This window comes from Solanum pennellii, chromosome 9, assembly GCF_001406875.1.
Source record: "Solanum pennellii chromosome 9, SPENNV200".
Taxonomy (NCBI): Eukaryota; Viridiplantae; Streptophyta; class Magnoliopsida; order Solanales; family Solanaceae; genus Solanum; species Solanum pennellii.
Genome location: NC_028645.1, coordinates 57,595,718 through 57,609,666, shown reverse-complemented (window position 1 = coordinate 57,609,666; position 13,949 = coordinate 57,595,718). Strand labels below are relative to the sequence as shown.

Genomic DNA, 13,949 nt, shown 5'->3' with positions numbered 1-13,949 from the left:
ACTCATCAGTTTTCAAATATCTCGGTTATACCATATGGGTAATTCCCATCATTTCATTTTATTTATGATTTAGTTTCCGCACCAGTTTTTATCTTTAGTATGCTTATGATCATGTCAATAGGGTTAGCTTGGGATCACTTGTGTTCCTAGGTCCCATGTCCGCATCTCGGGGGTAGCTCGGGGTGTGACAAACACAATTGATACAAAAAAAGAAATATAATTGTCTAAAATACAATTGATACACCATTTGTTTCATTATCGAATATAATTATATCAATTATCTTATTGTACACATTTTTTATCGACAAATAAAGAATACAAATTGTTATAATACAATTGATATAAAATACGTATGCAATTGATATAGAATATAAATACATATGATACATAATACAAAATACAATTGTCATATTAATGTGAAATGTATATTGGGCTGAAGAGAGACAAACATACACCCGGGGGGAGACAAGGTGTCACGCTTTAAGCCTACACCCTGGGCAAGATTGACACTTGAGAATCATTGTTGGCCCCAAGGAACCCTTGGCCTGACTAACTTACTTAGCAGAAGACTTAAACACACGAAATAGTCTAAAATGAAATTGTGAAATAAACTTAGAAGGCCTTAAAAACATTCAAACTAACCAACATGACAACTCAAGTCTCAAAACATAAGCCAATTTAACTAACTGATTTTCCGTCTATGAAGCCTCTAAGCAACCGAGATGAATGCCAGGACATTCCCACGACATTATAATGAACTAACAATAAAACTGAAAGCAATAGAAGGGATCATCCGGAAGCAAGGAGGTTCACCACAAGACTTTGAGTGCTCAACTGGATCAACATGTGTGGGATATTGATCCTGGTTACCTATGTCTGCATCATATTAAAATGCAGGTCAAAATGACATGAGTACATTAAATGTACGAGTATGCAAGGCGAATTCTAAAACAAGACATAAACTTGAAATGAACTAAAGAACTTACGTGGCTCAACTCAACATAACTCAACTCATCTCAATATAAAATAGTTTAAAACATGATATCAACTCTTTGTGTATGCAAAGACACACAATTCTGAAGTGTATTTAAAAATAAAAATAAATCGTGTATATAAGAATACAATTACTATTGTGAGAGTTTATCCAACCGACAACCATCAACTAAGAGCTATTGTGATGATACAACATTTTTTCTCACGCTGCCAGGGTCATCTGATGCATTGTCGAGGGTATAGAACATGAACTACTAAGTGGATACACTAGTATATGCTAAAAATCACTAACGGAATCATCTTAAAAGTATGACATTTTTCTATCCATGGTGGCTACATGATTTATGAGGGCTGTGAGTTGTGTGAACTCTCCCCGTATCGGTGCTACACACTACTCCCAAAATATGATAATAGCTCTTATGTTTAAAATATACTTCTTTCTGTGATTTGAGATAATTGCTCAAAAACTTAGCTCAAAGGTTATCTTGGAAATCAAAGTTTCCTCTCTTGCTTAATTGTGAAAGCATTTACTCTTTTCTGAAAACTAGCTTAAAGGCACTTTGGAAATCTCACTTTCCATTCCTATTTAAATACGAACATTTTGCACTATTTGGGAATACATAGTCCCCATATTCTTTTGAAGAAATGAACTTCAACTTTACTCTTTACTTAACTCTAAACTCAAGAACTAAGTTAAATCGTTTGTAAAAGAACTTTTGGAATACTCTATGGACTTCTCTTTACTTGACTCTTAACTGATCCTTAAATCGAATTATAGATTCAAGGATTGAGATTTGTGATATGAAGGATATCATGTTGTTAAGGAGTATTTTAGATAGCTAAACATGAGAAAATATCAAGATATCACTGTCTGAAAGCTGGTCCACGATGCGGAAATGTATTTAATTTTTTTGTCGCGAAATCAATTTTGAGGTAGTACGGTCCGTGACCTCTCCGCGACACGAGAGGAAATTTTCAAATTTAAAGACTCGCGAACCTGGTACTCAGATTTTGCCGACTTGTTCCTTCTTCATTTTCTAACCCCTATTCGGCCTAAATTTGATTTTTGTTTCTCAAATACTCTTTAGAGTCAGATACCTAGCAAATGTACCGAAGAACCTAACTCCAAACAACTCTAATATCGACCTTAAACTCTCAAGAATTTCTCAATATCATCCAAATTCAAGAACGAAAGTAAATTCAAGAACACAGATCAAGAATATTTGAAGTTTCAATTTTTCAGACGAATTCACAATGAATTAAACATATTTCGCGTGTGGGTGAAAGAACCCAACGTTGTGTGAACTCACATACCTCGTAGGGATTACCCCTTGATGAAATCCACAAGTGATTTCCTTACGTAGATGTGGAATATTAAACTTTCTTCTCCTTTCTCTTTTCTCCAAACCCTAGCGTTAACTTCAACTTTTCTAAAACTAACTAAAATCTGATTTTACCCCAACTAATTACCCAAGAAACGAAATAAAATAATTGTGTAAGAAAAAGACTATAATGCCCTTCAAAATTTCGGATTGGACATTTCCTTGTTTGACTATCCCAACTTTCAATGCCCGTATCTCACTCATACAAACTCGAAATCGTGCAAACTCAGTGGTGTTTGAAAGATCATTCCAAGATTCTTCCTACCATATCTGGAAACAAACCTAAATCATTCTAAGCTAGAAGTTATGATCGTTTGAAGTTGACAAAAACTCAATTTTAACACACTTAACACATTTCCAAATTTTTATATTCTTTCCAAACATGACTATTTCCAATTTTTAACTTCTTTCGAGTTACGAGGCATTACACAAGGTAGAGAAGTTCTCAAAATTTTTATGCCCAAAAAATTTTAATTGTAAATTTTATGATTTTAATTCTATATAAATAGAAAGAAAAAACTAGTATCTACTTTTACATAAACATTTTAGAACTTTGAATTGAAATACTAAAATTTTTATACTATTAAATAATATTTTTATAACAATATCCAGTGTAATATATTGTAAAAAGAAAATTACTAATATCTTATTAACTAGAATATTTAATAAAAATGCTTTGGTGCTTCAGTTGTAGCAACATCATTGCGGAACTGTCTGCATTTCATAATTTCATCTTTCTCATTGTTGACACAAAAAATTTATCGTCCATAATTTGAAATAATTATTTTTTAAAATTCAAAAAATGTTTTCAAATAAATTTTACAATAGGCTTGTTGTTTTTTAGAAAAAAAAATTATATATTTCTATATAGTTATATACGACTTTGATTATCTTATAAACCTTTAGAAAATCATCTAAAATAGTGTTTGACTTAATAAGCATTTATTTTTCTTGAATTAATTAAAATGTAGTAAGTTTTATAATTATTTTTTATTTTGATGATTACCTAACTTTGTTAAAATTACAAAGGTTGGTTAATCAATTAAATTTTCAAATTGTTTCATATTTGTTTCATTGAATGTGATGTATGGAGGAAACCTATAGTAAATCAACACTCCAGATCACCAATAGTGCAACTCATCTGCAATCTCTCAACAAATAAGGAATAACGAAACCAGTGAATTCACATTTATTTTTGTATAGAAGTCACACGGTCGTACAAGATTATTATATCAAAATTTCTTGAGACTAGTCGCGTGACCTCATTTCTTCAATTTATCATACACCTTTAAACAATTTGTTTCCATTAAGAAAATTTCAAACTCATCCATAAATGTACATTGATTTTATCCCAAAAAAGTCATCGACTATATGTATACTCCTCCCTTTATACCAATTGTTATAAGTTAAGAGGGCCAAAAATAAAGAGAAGTTGCATAAGATTTGGGAGTTAAACGTTTTTCGAAGAATTTTTCTCTTTGAATGTCTATAGTTTTTTGTGTGTATGATGATAAAGTCAAATTTTCGTTCTTGTCGTGCTCGTTATTTCAGTCTTATTGTTCGTTATTTAAATATTATTGGCCGGAAAGATCCTCGACTTCCGGACGAGAATAATAAAGGGAAGTTAATATTGGGTTGCTGAAATTTGCAAAGCTTTAAGTTTAAATGGTTAAAGATCAAAGTCCACCGATCAATTTTTAAATCCTCTCTTTTTAATTAGTTATTTCAATAGTAGTATTTAGTTTTATTTCAAGGCTAATTTTGTTAGATTTATTTTCTTTATAAATTATTTTACTAGTTGTAATGATTTGTTAAATTTTTATAGTCATAAGCTAATTGAATTTTCTTTGGAGTCGCTATATTTTATTCGAAGTCTCGGTTACTTTATATTTAATTATTGAATGCTTTTGACTTTTGTTAAACTTGCCTATCACTTTTGTTTAAATGCTTAAAAATAACTTCAAAGTTCTTAAATAATCAATTCAATGGTTTCTTTACATTCATGTCCAATAATAGTTGTTCACGGTTGACTAGCCATATCCTTCAAGAAATTATAAATTGAAAGATAATTTTATTATATTGCCCTTTGAATATAATAAACAAAATTTTGAAAAATGTAATAGGAAATGACTATAACAATGATAAGGGTAAATTAGGAATGAAGCGTAAAATTATGTATGAATTTCATAAAGTGAACAAATATTATTGGACATTTATTTTTAATACAAGATATCAGGTATCCGCTCCTGCGCAGGCTCAATGTATGTTGATTTTTTTCTTCCAATTTATGTGATAGAATGAAAATTGAAAAAACGTACTAAATTTTTTACATGTATGTTTTTTAAAAAGTATTTAAAATTGTTAATTTATATACCTTTTATGTCATTCTCGAATAATACATGTTACTCTATTTGTTTCATGTTAGTATGATTCATAATACTTTTTAGTTCTTATGTTATTTTCAAATAATATATGCAAAAAAAAATTTGTTTTGATAAAAATAAGGGAGTCAACGAAATTTCATTAATTTTTTAAATTATCTTTTTCTAAAAATATCTTAAATTGTTACATTGCGTTTTAAAGCTTCTTTTTTTATGTAATTTTCAAATATGTAACAAATTAAATTAGATATTAAAACAAAGGATTAAAGTTTTCAAATCATCTTATTTCTATATTAAAATGTTCAATTCTTTAAAATTCCACATATATGCACAAATTAATAGAAGGAAGCCAAACATATGTATTTCATTTATAATATATGACTCCCTCCTTTTCTAATTGATGCAAGAATCAAACGTAGAGTTAATATCTGCAAACTATATCTCATAAGCCTCAACCATTTTGAGAAATCACAACTAGAATTGATTAAATATGATAACTCATATGACATATCAAAATGAAGGAAAATAAATAGATTATTTAACTTTATAATGATAATTTGTTAAAGACAATGATAAATACTTCCTCCGTTTCAAAAAGAATGACATATTTCCTTTTTAGTCAATACAAAAAGATTGACCCCTTTCCTTTTTAGGAAACACTTTAACTTTAACTTTCCACATGGCATGTTTAAGAGCACAAGATTAAAGAACATTTTGATACATTTGATATAACTTTAATATTGAATCACAAGATTAAAAAGTCTTCTTTCTTTTCTTAAACTCCGTTCCAAGTCAAACTAGATCATCCTTTTTTAAACGGAGGGAGTAACTAGCTAAAAAAGCAAAACAAAGAGGACATAATGACACCCCAAAATAAAAATATTTGGAAATGTTAAATAGCTCTCAAATACATCATCTGTGAAATAAATGTGATTAGGTTTCAGCCCTGTAACCATAGCAGTTGCTCCATTCCACCCCGAAAAAATTGTTGAATCTCCCAATGTATTAATCTTGTTCAATTGATTTATCATTACATCTATTTCAAATACCTGAAACTTAATGGTTTCATAATCACTAGTATATGTGTTATTCAAAAATCGAATAAGAAGTAACAGTGCACCCGATATCTCAACAAAGTAGTATCGAGTATCCGGTTGATGTAATATAGGATCTTTCAGATGAGTAAGTCGACACGGCTCTACAATTGGTTGAGGAACGACATAACCGGGAACATCAAAAACCCATAACTCGCCATCATGATTAAAAGCATAAAATTATCCTTATAGTGAAAGAGATGTTGAATCTAGCATTTTTTCTCGTGACAATTTTAGTCCAGTTGACGTCTCCCGGTCGCCAAAAGGTGAGATCACCTCTACCACATGTAAGATCAGAAATCACGAGAACGAGAAGGATTGACAGATAAGACAGCTTTGTCAGTTGTGTAGTGATTATTTTTGCGTCTTTCTGTAAATCCTCCTTTATGGCTTTTTGTGGTGTAAGTTGAATTTGGGTACGGGAGAATGGATGAAACAAGTTAAATTCTCATGTACATGAGTCTTTAAACCCAACCTCCCTCTAATGGAAAATATCTTCGTCCTCTAATTGATGGGAGAAATACGCGTGAAATTTTGTGTTTGGAATCTAATCATCATCTTTATCTGTTAGCGTAAGCAATGGAATTTGTGGGGAGGATACATCAAAATTATCTCTTGTGGCAGCAGTTCGCCATGAGATACAAACAGCACCAAAAGCAATAAAATCTTCAATCAGTTTAACATGCTCAGCAATTGTACTAATGAGGTCGGATGGCAATTCTGACAAGTTCGCCATATAAATAATTGAAGAAGAGGCTACAAAGAGGCAAGAATTATTAGTTAGTTGCTTTAGGACTGCAGTGTCTTTCTAAATTTCTTGTATTTCTTTTTTCAGTTATTTTAGGAGTAGTTACCATGATTAGCACCATGACTTAAAAGTAGGACCATGATCTATTTCTGTTTTTTAATAGTAAGTTTTATGTATTTTTTTCTGCTTCTTTTTCGTTGAAAAGAAAAAAAGAAACTCTCTGCATAATTTTTTCTCTTAGTCATCTTCACATTTAAAAACCTTGTATTCTCCTACTTTTCTTTCAGTAAAAAAATAGACGTTGTCTTCATCAATCTCTTTAAAACTAACAGTTGATATCAGAGCTTTCATCTTAAGGGATCTGTGATCGAGTTGGAGAAGCCATGGATAATAGAGCAAGTTTCTCACCAATTGCTCCGCCGGTCTTTGATGGAGATAATTTTCAGATTTGGGCGGTACGAATGGAGACGTACTTGGATGCTTTAGATCTCTGGGAAGCTGTGGAAGAGGATAACGATATCCCAACCCTACCAAATAATCCTACCATTGCTTAGATTAAAGAACACAAGGAAAAAAAGACAAAGAAATCGAAGGCCGAGGCATGTTTATTTGTTGTTGTATCGTCAATAGTTTTCACGCTAATAATGTCCCTGAAAACTTCTAAAGAAATATGGATTATCTCAAGGAAGAGTATTCTGGAGATGAGAGAATAAAAGGTATGCAAGTTTTAAACTTAATTGGGGAGTCTGAATTGCAAAAAATGAAGGAATCTAAAACAGTAAAAGAATATTCATATAGACTTCTAAATATTGCAAATAAAGTGAGGCTACTCGGCTCTACATTTTCAGACTCGAGAATTGTTGAGAAGATCCTTGTAACATTCCTAAAAGGTCTACTAAGGATTTTTCAAAGATTAGTTTGACAGAGTTGCTCAATTCCCCAAAAGCTGAAGAGAAAAGAAGACTCATGAGACAGGAGGTTACAACAGAAGGGGATCTTGTTACTAAGCATCAGGTTACAAAAATTCAGAAGAAGAAAAAGAATCAAGCAGTGTGTGAAGGAGAAACATCAGACAACAACAAAACTAAGAGAGGAAGTGCGAAAAAAAGTTATCCCCTTGTCACCATTGTGGAAGAAAAGGTCATTCACCATTCAAGTGCTGGAGGAGACCTGATGCTAAATGCAAGAAATGCAATAAGCTAGGACATAAAGCAGTGATTTGCAAGAATAAGGCCCCGCAGGAAGAAGGAAATTCTCAAGTTGCTGATCAAGAAGAAGAGGATCATCTTTTTGTTGCAACATGCTTTTCAAGTAAGAGCTCAACAGATTCTTGGTTAATTGACAGTCGTTGCACTAACCACATGACTCATGACGAGAGTTTATTCAAGGAGTTGAAGCCCGTTGAAATTTCCAAGGTTCGGATAGGAAATGGACATCACCTTCATGTCAATGGAATGGAACCATAGCTATCAAGACGAGCACTGACACCAAAGTTTCAGAGGTTCTTTATGTTCCTAAAATTGATCATAATTTGCTTAGCGTAGGATATCTAATGGAAAAAGGATTCAAGGTTTTCTTCGAAGACCATCACTGTCGAATCTGTGACACTACTGGGAATGAAATTTCCAGGGTGAAGATGAGAGGAGGGAGTTTTTCCTTTGATCCTACATAGAAAGAGCAATAAGCTTATTCCATGAAGGCAAGTGTAACAGAAACCTGGCACAAGAGACTTGTCCATTCTCATCTACAAGCACTATTGTTGTTGAAGAAGGAAGATATGACAAGAGGATTACCAACTATAGTTGATCACTTACCAAGTTGTCAAGCTTTGTCAATTTGGTAAGAGAATAGGAAGTAATTTCCTAAAGCAACGTGGCAAACTTCTCAAAGGTTTCAACTGATTCACACTGATGTTGCAGGACCTCAATGAACACCATCCTTAATGGTAGTCTATACTATGTTATATTCATTGAAGATTATACAAGATTCTGCTGGAGTTTCTTTATGAAATATAAATCAGAGGTGGCTGAAATTTTTTTGAAGTTAAAAAAGATGGTGGAAAATCAAAGTGGTTGCAGAATCCAATCCCTGTGGTCTGACAACGGAAAAGAGTATAATTCTAAAGAATTTAACAGATTTTGTGAGGAAGCGAGTATCACTCATCAGCTTATTGCTCCATATAGTCCGAAACAAAATGGAGTTAGTGAAAGGATAAATAGATATATAATGTATATGCCGCGGTGCATGTTGCATGAAAAAGAGTTGCCGAAAATTTTTTGGGTTGAGGTAGCTAATATGACAGTATTTCTCCAAAATCGGCTTTCTACTAAAGCATTGCTGAATAAAACTCCATTTAAGGCTTGGAATGGATTCAAATCATTGCTAAGATTCATTAAAGTATTTTTTTGTGTTTGCTTCTTTCATGTGCCGCAGGTTAAAGAGACAAACTTGACAAGAAGGCACTTCCTGGAATATTCGTAGGTTATAGCTCATCCTCCAAAGCATACAAAGTGTATAATCCACAAAGCGGGAAGATGATTGTTAGTAGAGATTTGCACTTCACTGAGGAAGAGAAATGGGATTGGAAGGACAATCAACTTTCGGTCAAAGCTTCAAAGGAGCAGGCATCTGATCACTGGAAAAATGAGTTGGTGGATGATCTTCCAATTAGAGGTACAAGACTACTCTCTGACATTTACCAACAAAGTAATGTGGCAGTTCATGAGCCTGCAGGGCATGATGAAGCACTTCAAGATAAAAAGTGGAGAAACGCCATGGAGCAGGAGATGCTAATGATCAACAAAAACAAAACTTGACAGTTAGCTGACCGATCGGAAGATAGAAAGGTCATTGGAGTAAAATGGGATTAGAACCAAGCTCAATTCTGATGGTTCCATCTATAAATACAAGGCTAGGCTTGTTGTCAAGTAATATTCTCAAATATTTGGTGTTGATTACTCGAATACCTTTGCTCCAGTAGCCCGATTGGATACCATTAGATTGTTGCTAGCAATAGCAGCACAAAAGGACTGGAAAGTGTTCCAGCTAGATGTGAAATCTGCCTCTATTAGTGGTGTACTATTGGAAGAAATCTATGTAGAGTAGCCCGAGGGTTTCTTTGAGCAAGGAAAATAAGGAAAAATGTGTCTGCTTAAAAAGCTCTTTATGGCTTAAAACAAGCTCCTAGAGCTTGCTATAGAAGGATTGATGATCATTTGTTGAGTTTGGGGTTTGTTCGAAGTGTATCTGAAGACACTCTTTATGTCAAACATAAAAGAACTGATCTTTTCATTGCTTCCCTTTATGTTGATGATCTCTAGGTGACAAGAAACAATGTGTGGCTAGTTGAAGAGTTTAAGAAGGAAATGATGCAAGTCTTTGAAATGACAGACTTGGGGCTAATGACATACTATCTGGGAATGGAAATAAAGAAAGGATGTGAGAAATTTCTATCTGTCAAAAGAAGTATGCTGGAGTGATACTTAAGAAATTCCATATGGAAAATTGCAAGGCAACAACCACACCAATGAATCCAAAGGAGAGGTTAAGTAAAGAGGATGTAACTGATCAAATTGATGAAGGAAATTTCAGAAGCTTGATTGGATGTTTCATGTATCACACTGCTACAAGGCCATATATTCTATTTGTTGTAAGTCTTTTATCTAGATTTATGCATTGTGCTACTGAAATGCATTTGCGAGCAGCAAAAATAATTATAAGATACATTAAAGGTACTATTGAATGTTGTGTCAAATTCAAGAAGTGTGAGACTTTCAAGTTGTATGGATTATCAGACAGTGATTGGGCTGGATCCATTGACGACATGAAAAGTACATCATGATATTGTTTCAGTCTGGGATCAGGGATTTTCTCTGGTGTTCAAAAAAATAGGAAATTGTGGCACAATCCATGATAGAGGCTGAATTTATTGCTGCAACTACAGCAGTAAATCAAACCTTAGGGATGAGAAAAATATTTTCTGATTTGCATATGGAGCAAGAAGTTAATACTAAGGTTCATGTTGATAATCAAGTTGCAATAGCCATTTCGCATAATTCGGTGTTCTATGAAAAGACTAAACACTTCAACATCAAGTTGTTTTTCTTAAGGGATGTGCAGAAAACAAGAGAAGTGATTCTTGATTACTGCAAATCTGAAAATCAACTAGCAGATATATTTACAAAATCCCTTCCTGTCAGCAAGTTTGAGTTCCTAAGGAACAACTTGCAATTTGCAACTCCTAATACAAGGAGGAGTATTAGTTAGTTGCTTTAGGACTGAGTGTCTTTCTAATTTCCTGTATTTCTTTTTTCAGTTATTTTAGGAGTAGTTACCATGGTTAGCACCATGACTTAAAAGTAGGACCATGATCTATTTCAATTTTTTAATAGTATGTTTTATGTATTTTTTTTTCTGCTTCTTTTTCATTGAAAAGAAAAAAGAAAAACTCTATGCATAATTTTTTCTCTTTGTCATCTTCACATTAAATTCCTTGTATTCTCCTGCTTTCCTTTCAATAACAAAATAGACATTGTCTTCATCATGTTATCTGCCATCAATCTCTTTAAAACTAACAAGAATAAGCAGAGGAGAATGGTAATTAGTAAGGTTTGGAGAGAATTTATATAGGCAGACGTGATAACAAGAGTTCTTAGACGGACAAGGATTTGGAAATACCATAGATCGACAAGTTTAATATTCATGAGTACTAATCCAATTTATATAGGGAGAACTAGACAATTAGAATATATTTATTCAAATTCAACTCGACATAATATATTTAGGAAAAATTGTTTATAATGGAAAATTAATAATTCAAATTAAATTGTCCCCTGTAGCAAATGTTTGTCCGTCGCCTCTCTCCCTCAAACTCTCGTTCTCCACTCTCCCTCTCTCTCTCTCACTTTTGTAGAAACAAATATATAAAATGTGTTTGTGTTTGTATAAAGCGAAAGAAAATTGTATATATACATATAGTTTCATTCCCCTCTCCCAGATCTCGCTCGCCATTCTCCCAAATGTCGTTTGTCACCCTCGCCTCTCTCACTTATATAAACAGAAACAAAATATACAAATTGTGTTTCTGTTTGTATAGAGAGAAAATTGTGTATACACATGTAAATACATATATTTTCGTCTTATACACTTATAAATATACAATACAAATATCCAATTCATAAAAAGTGAAGAATAACAAAAATGAGGTAATACTAATAATAATAACTAAAGATGTTTCTAGAACTATTTAATTAGAATTATTTATTTTTCTTGTTATCTCAATAGATTTTTGTTATAGTGAAATTACATATTTATTCTTGGTCGTCTTAAATATATAGATATCATTCTATTCATTTTTACGCATCATCCTTACCAAGTAACCTTTCGGCAATAAGATTTTTTTTTGGAATTTGGGTCATCCCTGTTATGAATATAATGTGTCCTCCTAAAGTAAGGTTCGTCAGTTAATGACTTCCAAAATCTTGAAGCACATTTGAATCGAAGAAGAGACTGCATAGGTAACCTGGAGAGGATGTCCATCATTATTTCGTCTTGGAAATGAATTGTTGGGACCTGATGAATCTCGATGTGGTGTGCATTATGATTTAAAAGAAAATAACTTCTGAATTTTGATTTTTCTTATATAGCATATTTAAGATCACAAAATTAAAAAATATTTCAATACACAAAATTTAAATATACATATACAATTTAGTTTTAGTTTTGATTGATTCAATCTAATATTATACTTGATATATAATTATAAAGAGCTAAGCGTAATCATAATTTATTTACTTTTATCTAATAAATAGACATCACAATAACTCATAAAAAATAAAGAAATAACAAAAATAAGGTAACACTAATAATAATAATTAAAGATGTTTCTAGAACTATATAATTTTCTTGTTATCATTTTTGGTAGATTTTTGTTTGCAAGAAGTTACGTTTTTTACCTTTGATCATCATTCACTTCATATATAGAAAGATAAATCTAGAATTATTTATTCTTGATAGATTTTTGTTAGAATGAAAGTACATTTGTATTCTTGGTCGTCTTTAATACAAATAAATCATCCTATTTATTTTTATTTGTAAATATACTTTTTAACGTTTTTTTCTTTAATTTCAATCTAATATATATTATTAATTTTATTACACTTATTTATTTTCAAGTATATTAATTAGAACAAAAATAAAGATGGAAATGATTAATTCATGATAAATTAGGAAACATTTTTTATAAGCATAATGAATAGACAAAATATTAAGAATTAAATAAAAGTAATAGTAAAATAGAGTAATAATAAAATAGATATGACAACAACTCACCAAAAAAAAAGTAAAGTAATAATAAAATAAGTTAATGATAATAACAATAACTTAAGATATTTCTAGAATTATTTAATTTTCTTGTTATTCTTGGTAGATTTTGTTAGCTAGTGTGAAATTATATTTTTTGCTCTTGATCATTATTCACTTCATATATAAAAAGATATTTCTAAAATTATTTATTATTTTTCTTAATAAATTTTTATTAGAGTGAGATCACATTTTTGCCCTTGGTTGTCCTCCCACTTCGATATTATATATAATATAAATATAAATATAAATAGAATAGAATAGAAATAATGGAAAAGTGTTGTTAAATAAAGGGAGTATTATTTTTCTAAAAATGGGCAAGTATCTTCAAGTTTTTGAAATTAGCAAAATAAATGATTGGTCAGTAAGCCACATGTCTATGAATACTCTTAAGTACTTTAAAACTCGGGTAATGTTAAATAATCAGAAAATTTGGCCATAAATTTAAAAAGTCTATAATATCCTTTTTATTTTATAATAAACTGGTCTTTTTTTATTTTTTAATTAAAATGTATTAAAGTTAAAAGGATAAAAGTGTAAAATAATATAATGTGGAATATGTTATTTTATCATTCTGATCAAATTTTCTGGCAAAAATGGTTTTTCCTAAAACTCACCTTTGAATATCACTGAAATTCTTACCTGAATTTTGGAATTTTAAAGAATATTTTTGTTCAAGTGTTTTAAAGTTTGGTTAAGGTTTCTTAATTTTATTTTTAAAAATAAAGGGTGTGTTTGGTAGGAATGAAAACATTTTTCGGAAAATATTTTTCAATTTTTTCATGTTTGGTTGGATTAAAAGTTTTGGAAAATGTTTTCCAAATTAACTCATTTTCCTCAAAATTAAGTAAAATGGCTTCCCTTCAAAAATTCAGGAAAACATTTCCAAAACATTCCTCCAACTTCAAATTACATTTTTTATTGAAAAAATAAATTTAAAATTTCTTTTAAAAAAAATTTCCAAATTTTATTTTTTCATTCCACCCCGCCC

The 13,949-nt window shown here is 31.2% G+C and overlaps 1 pseudogene; it reads right to left on the bottom strand.

The window, feature by feature from the left end:
* Positions 1-6,016: 6,016 nt before the first annotated feature.
* LOC107030224 lies at positions 6,017-6,586 on the bottom strand (annotated as a pseudogene).
* Positions 6,587-13,949: the final 7,363 nt, after the last annotated feature.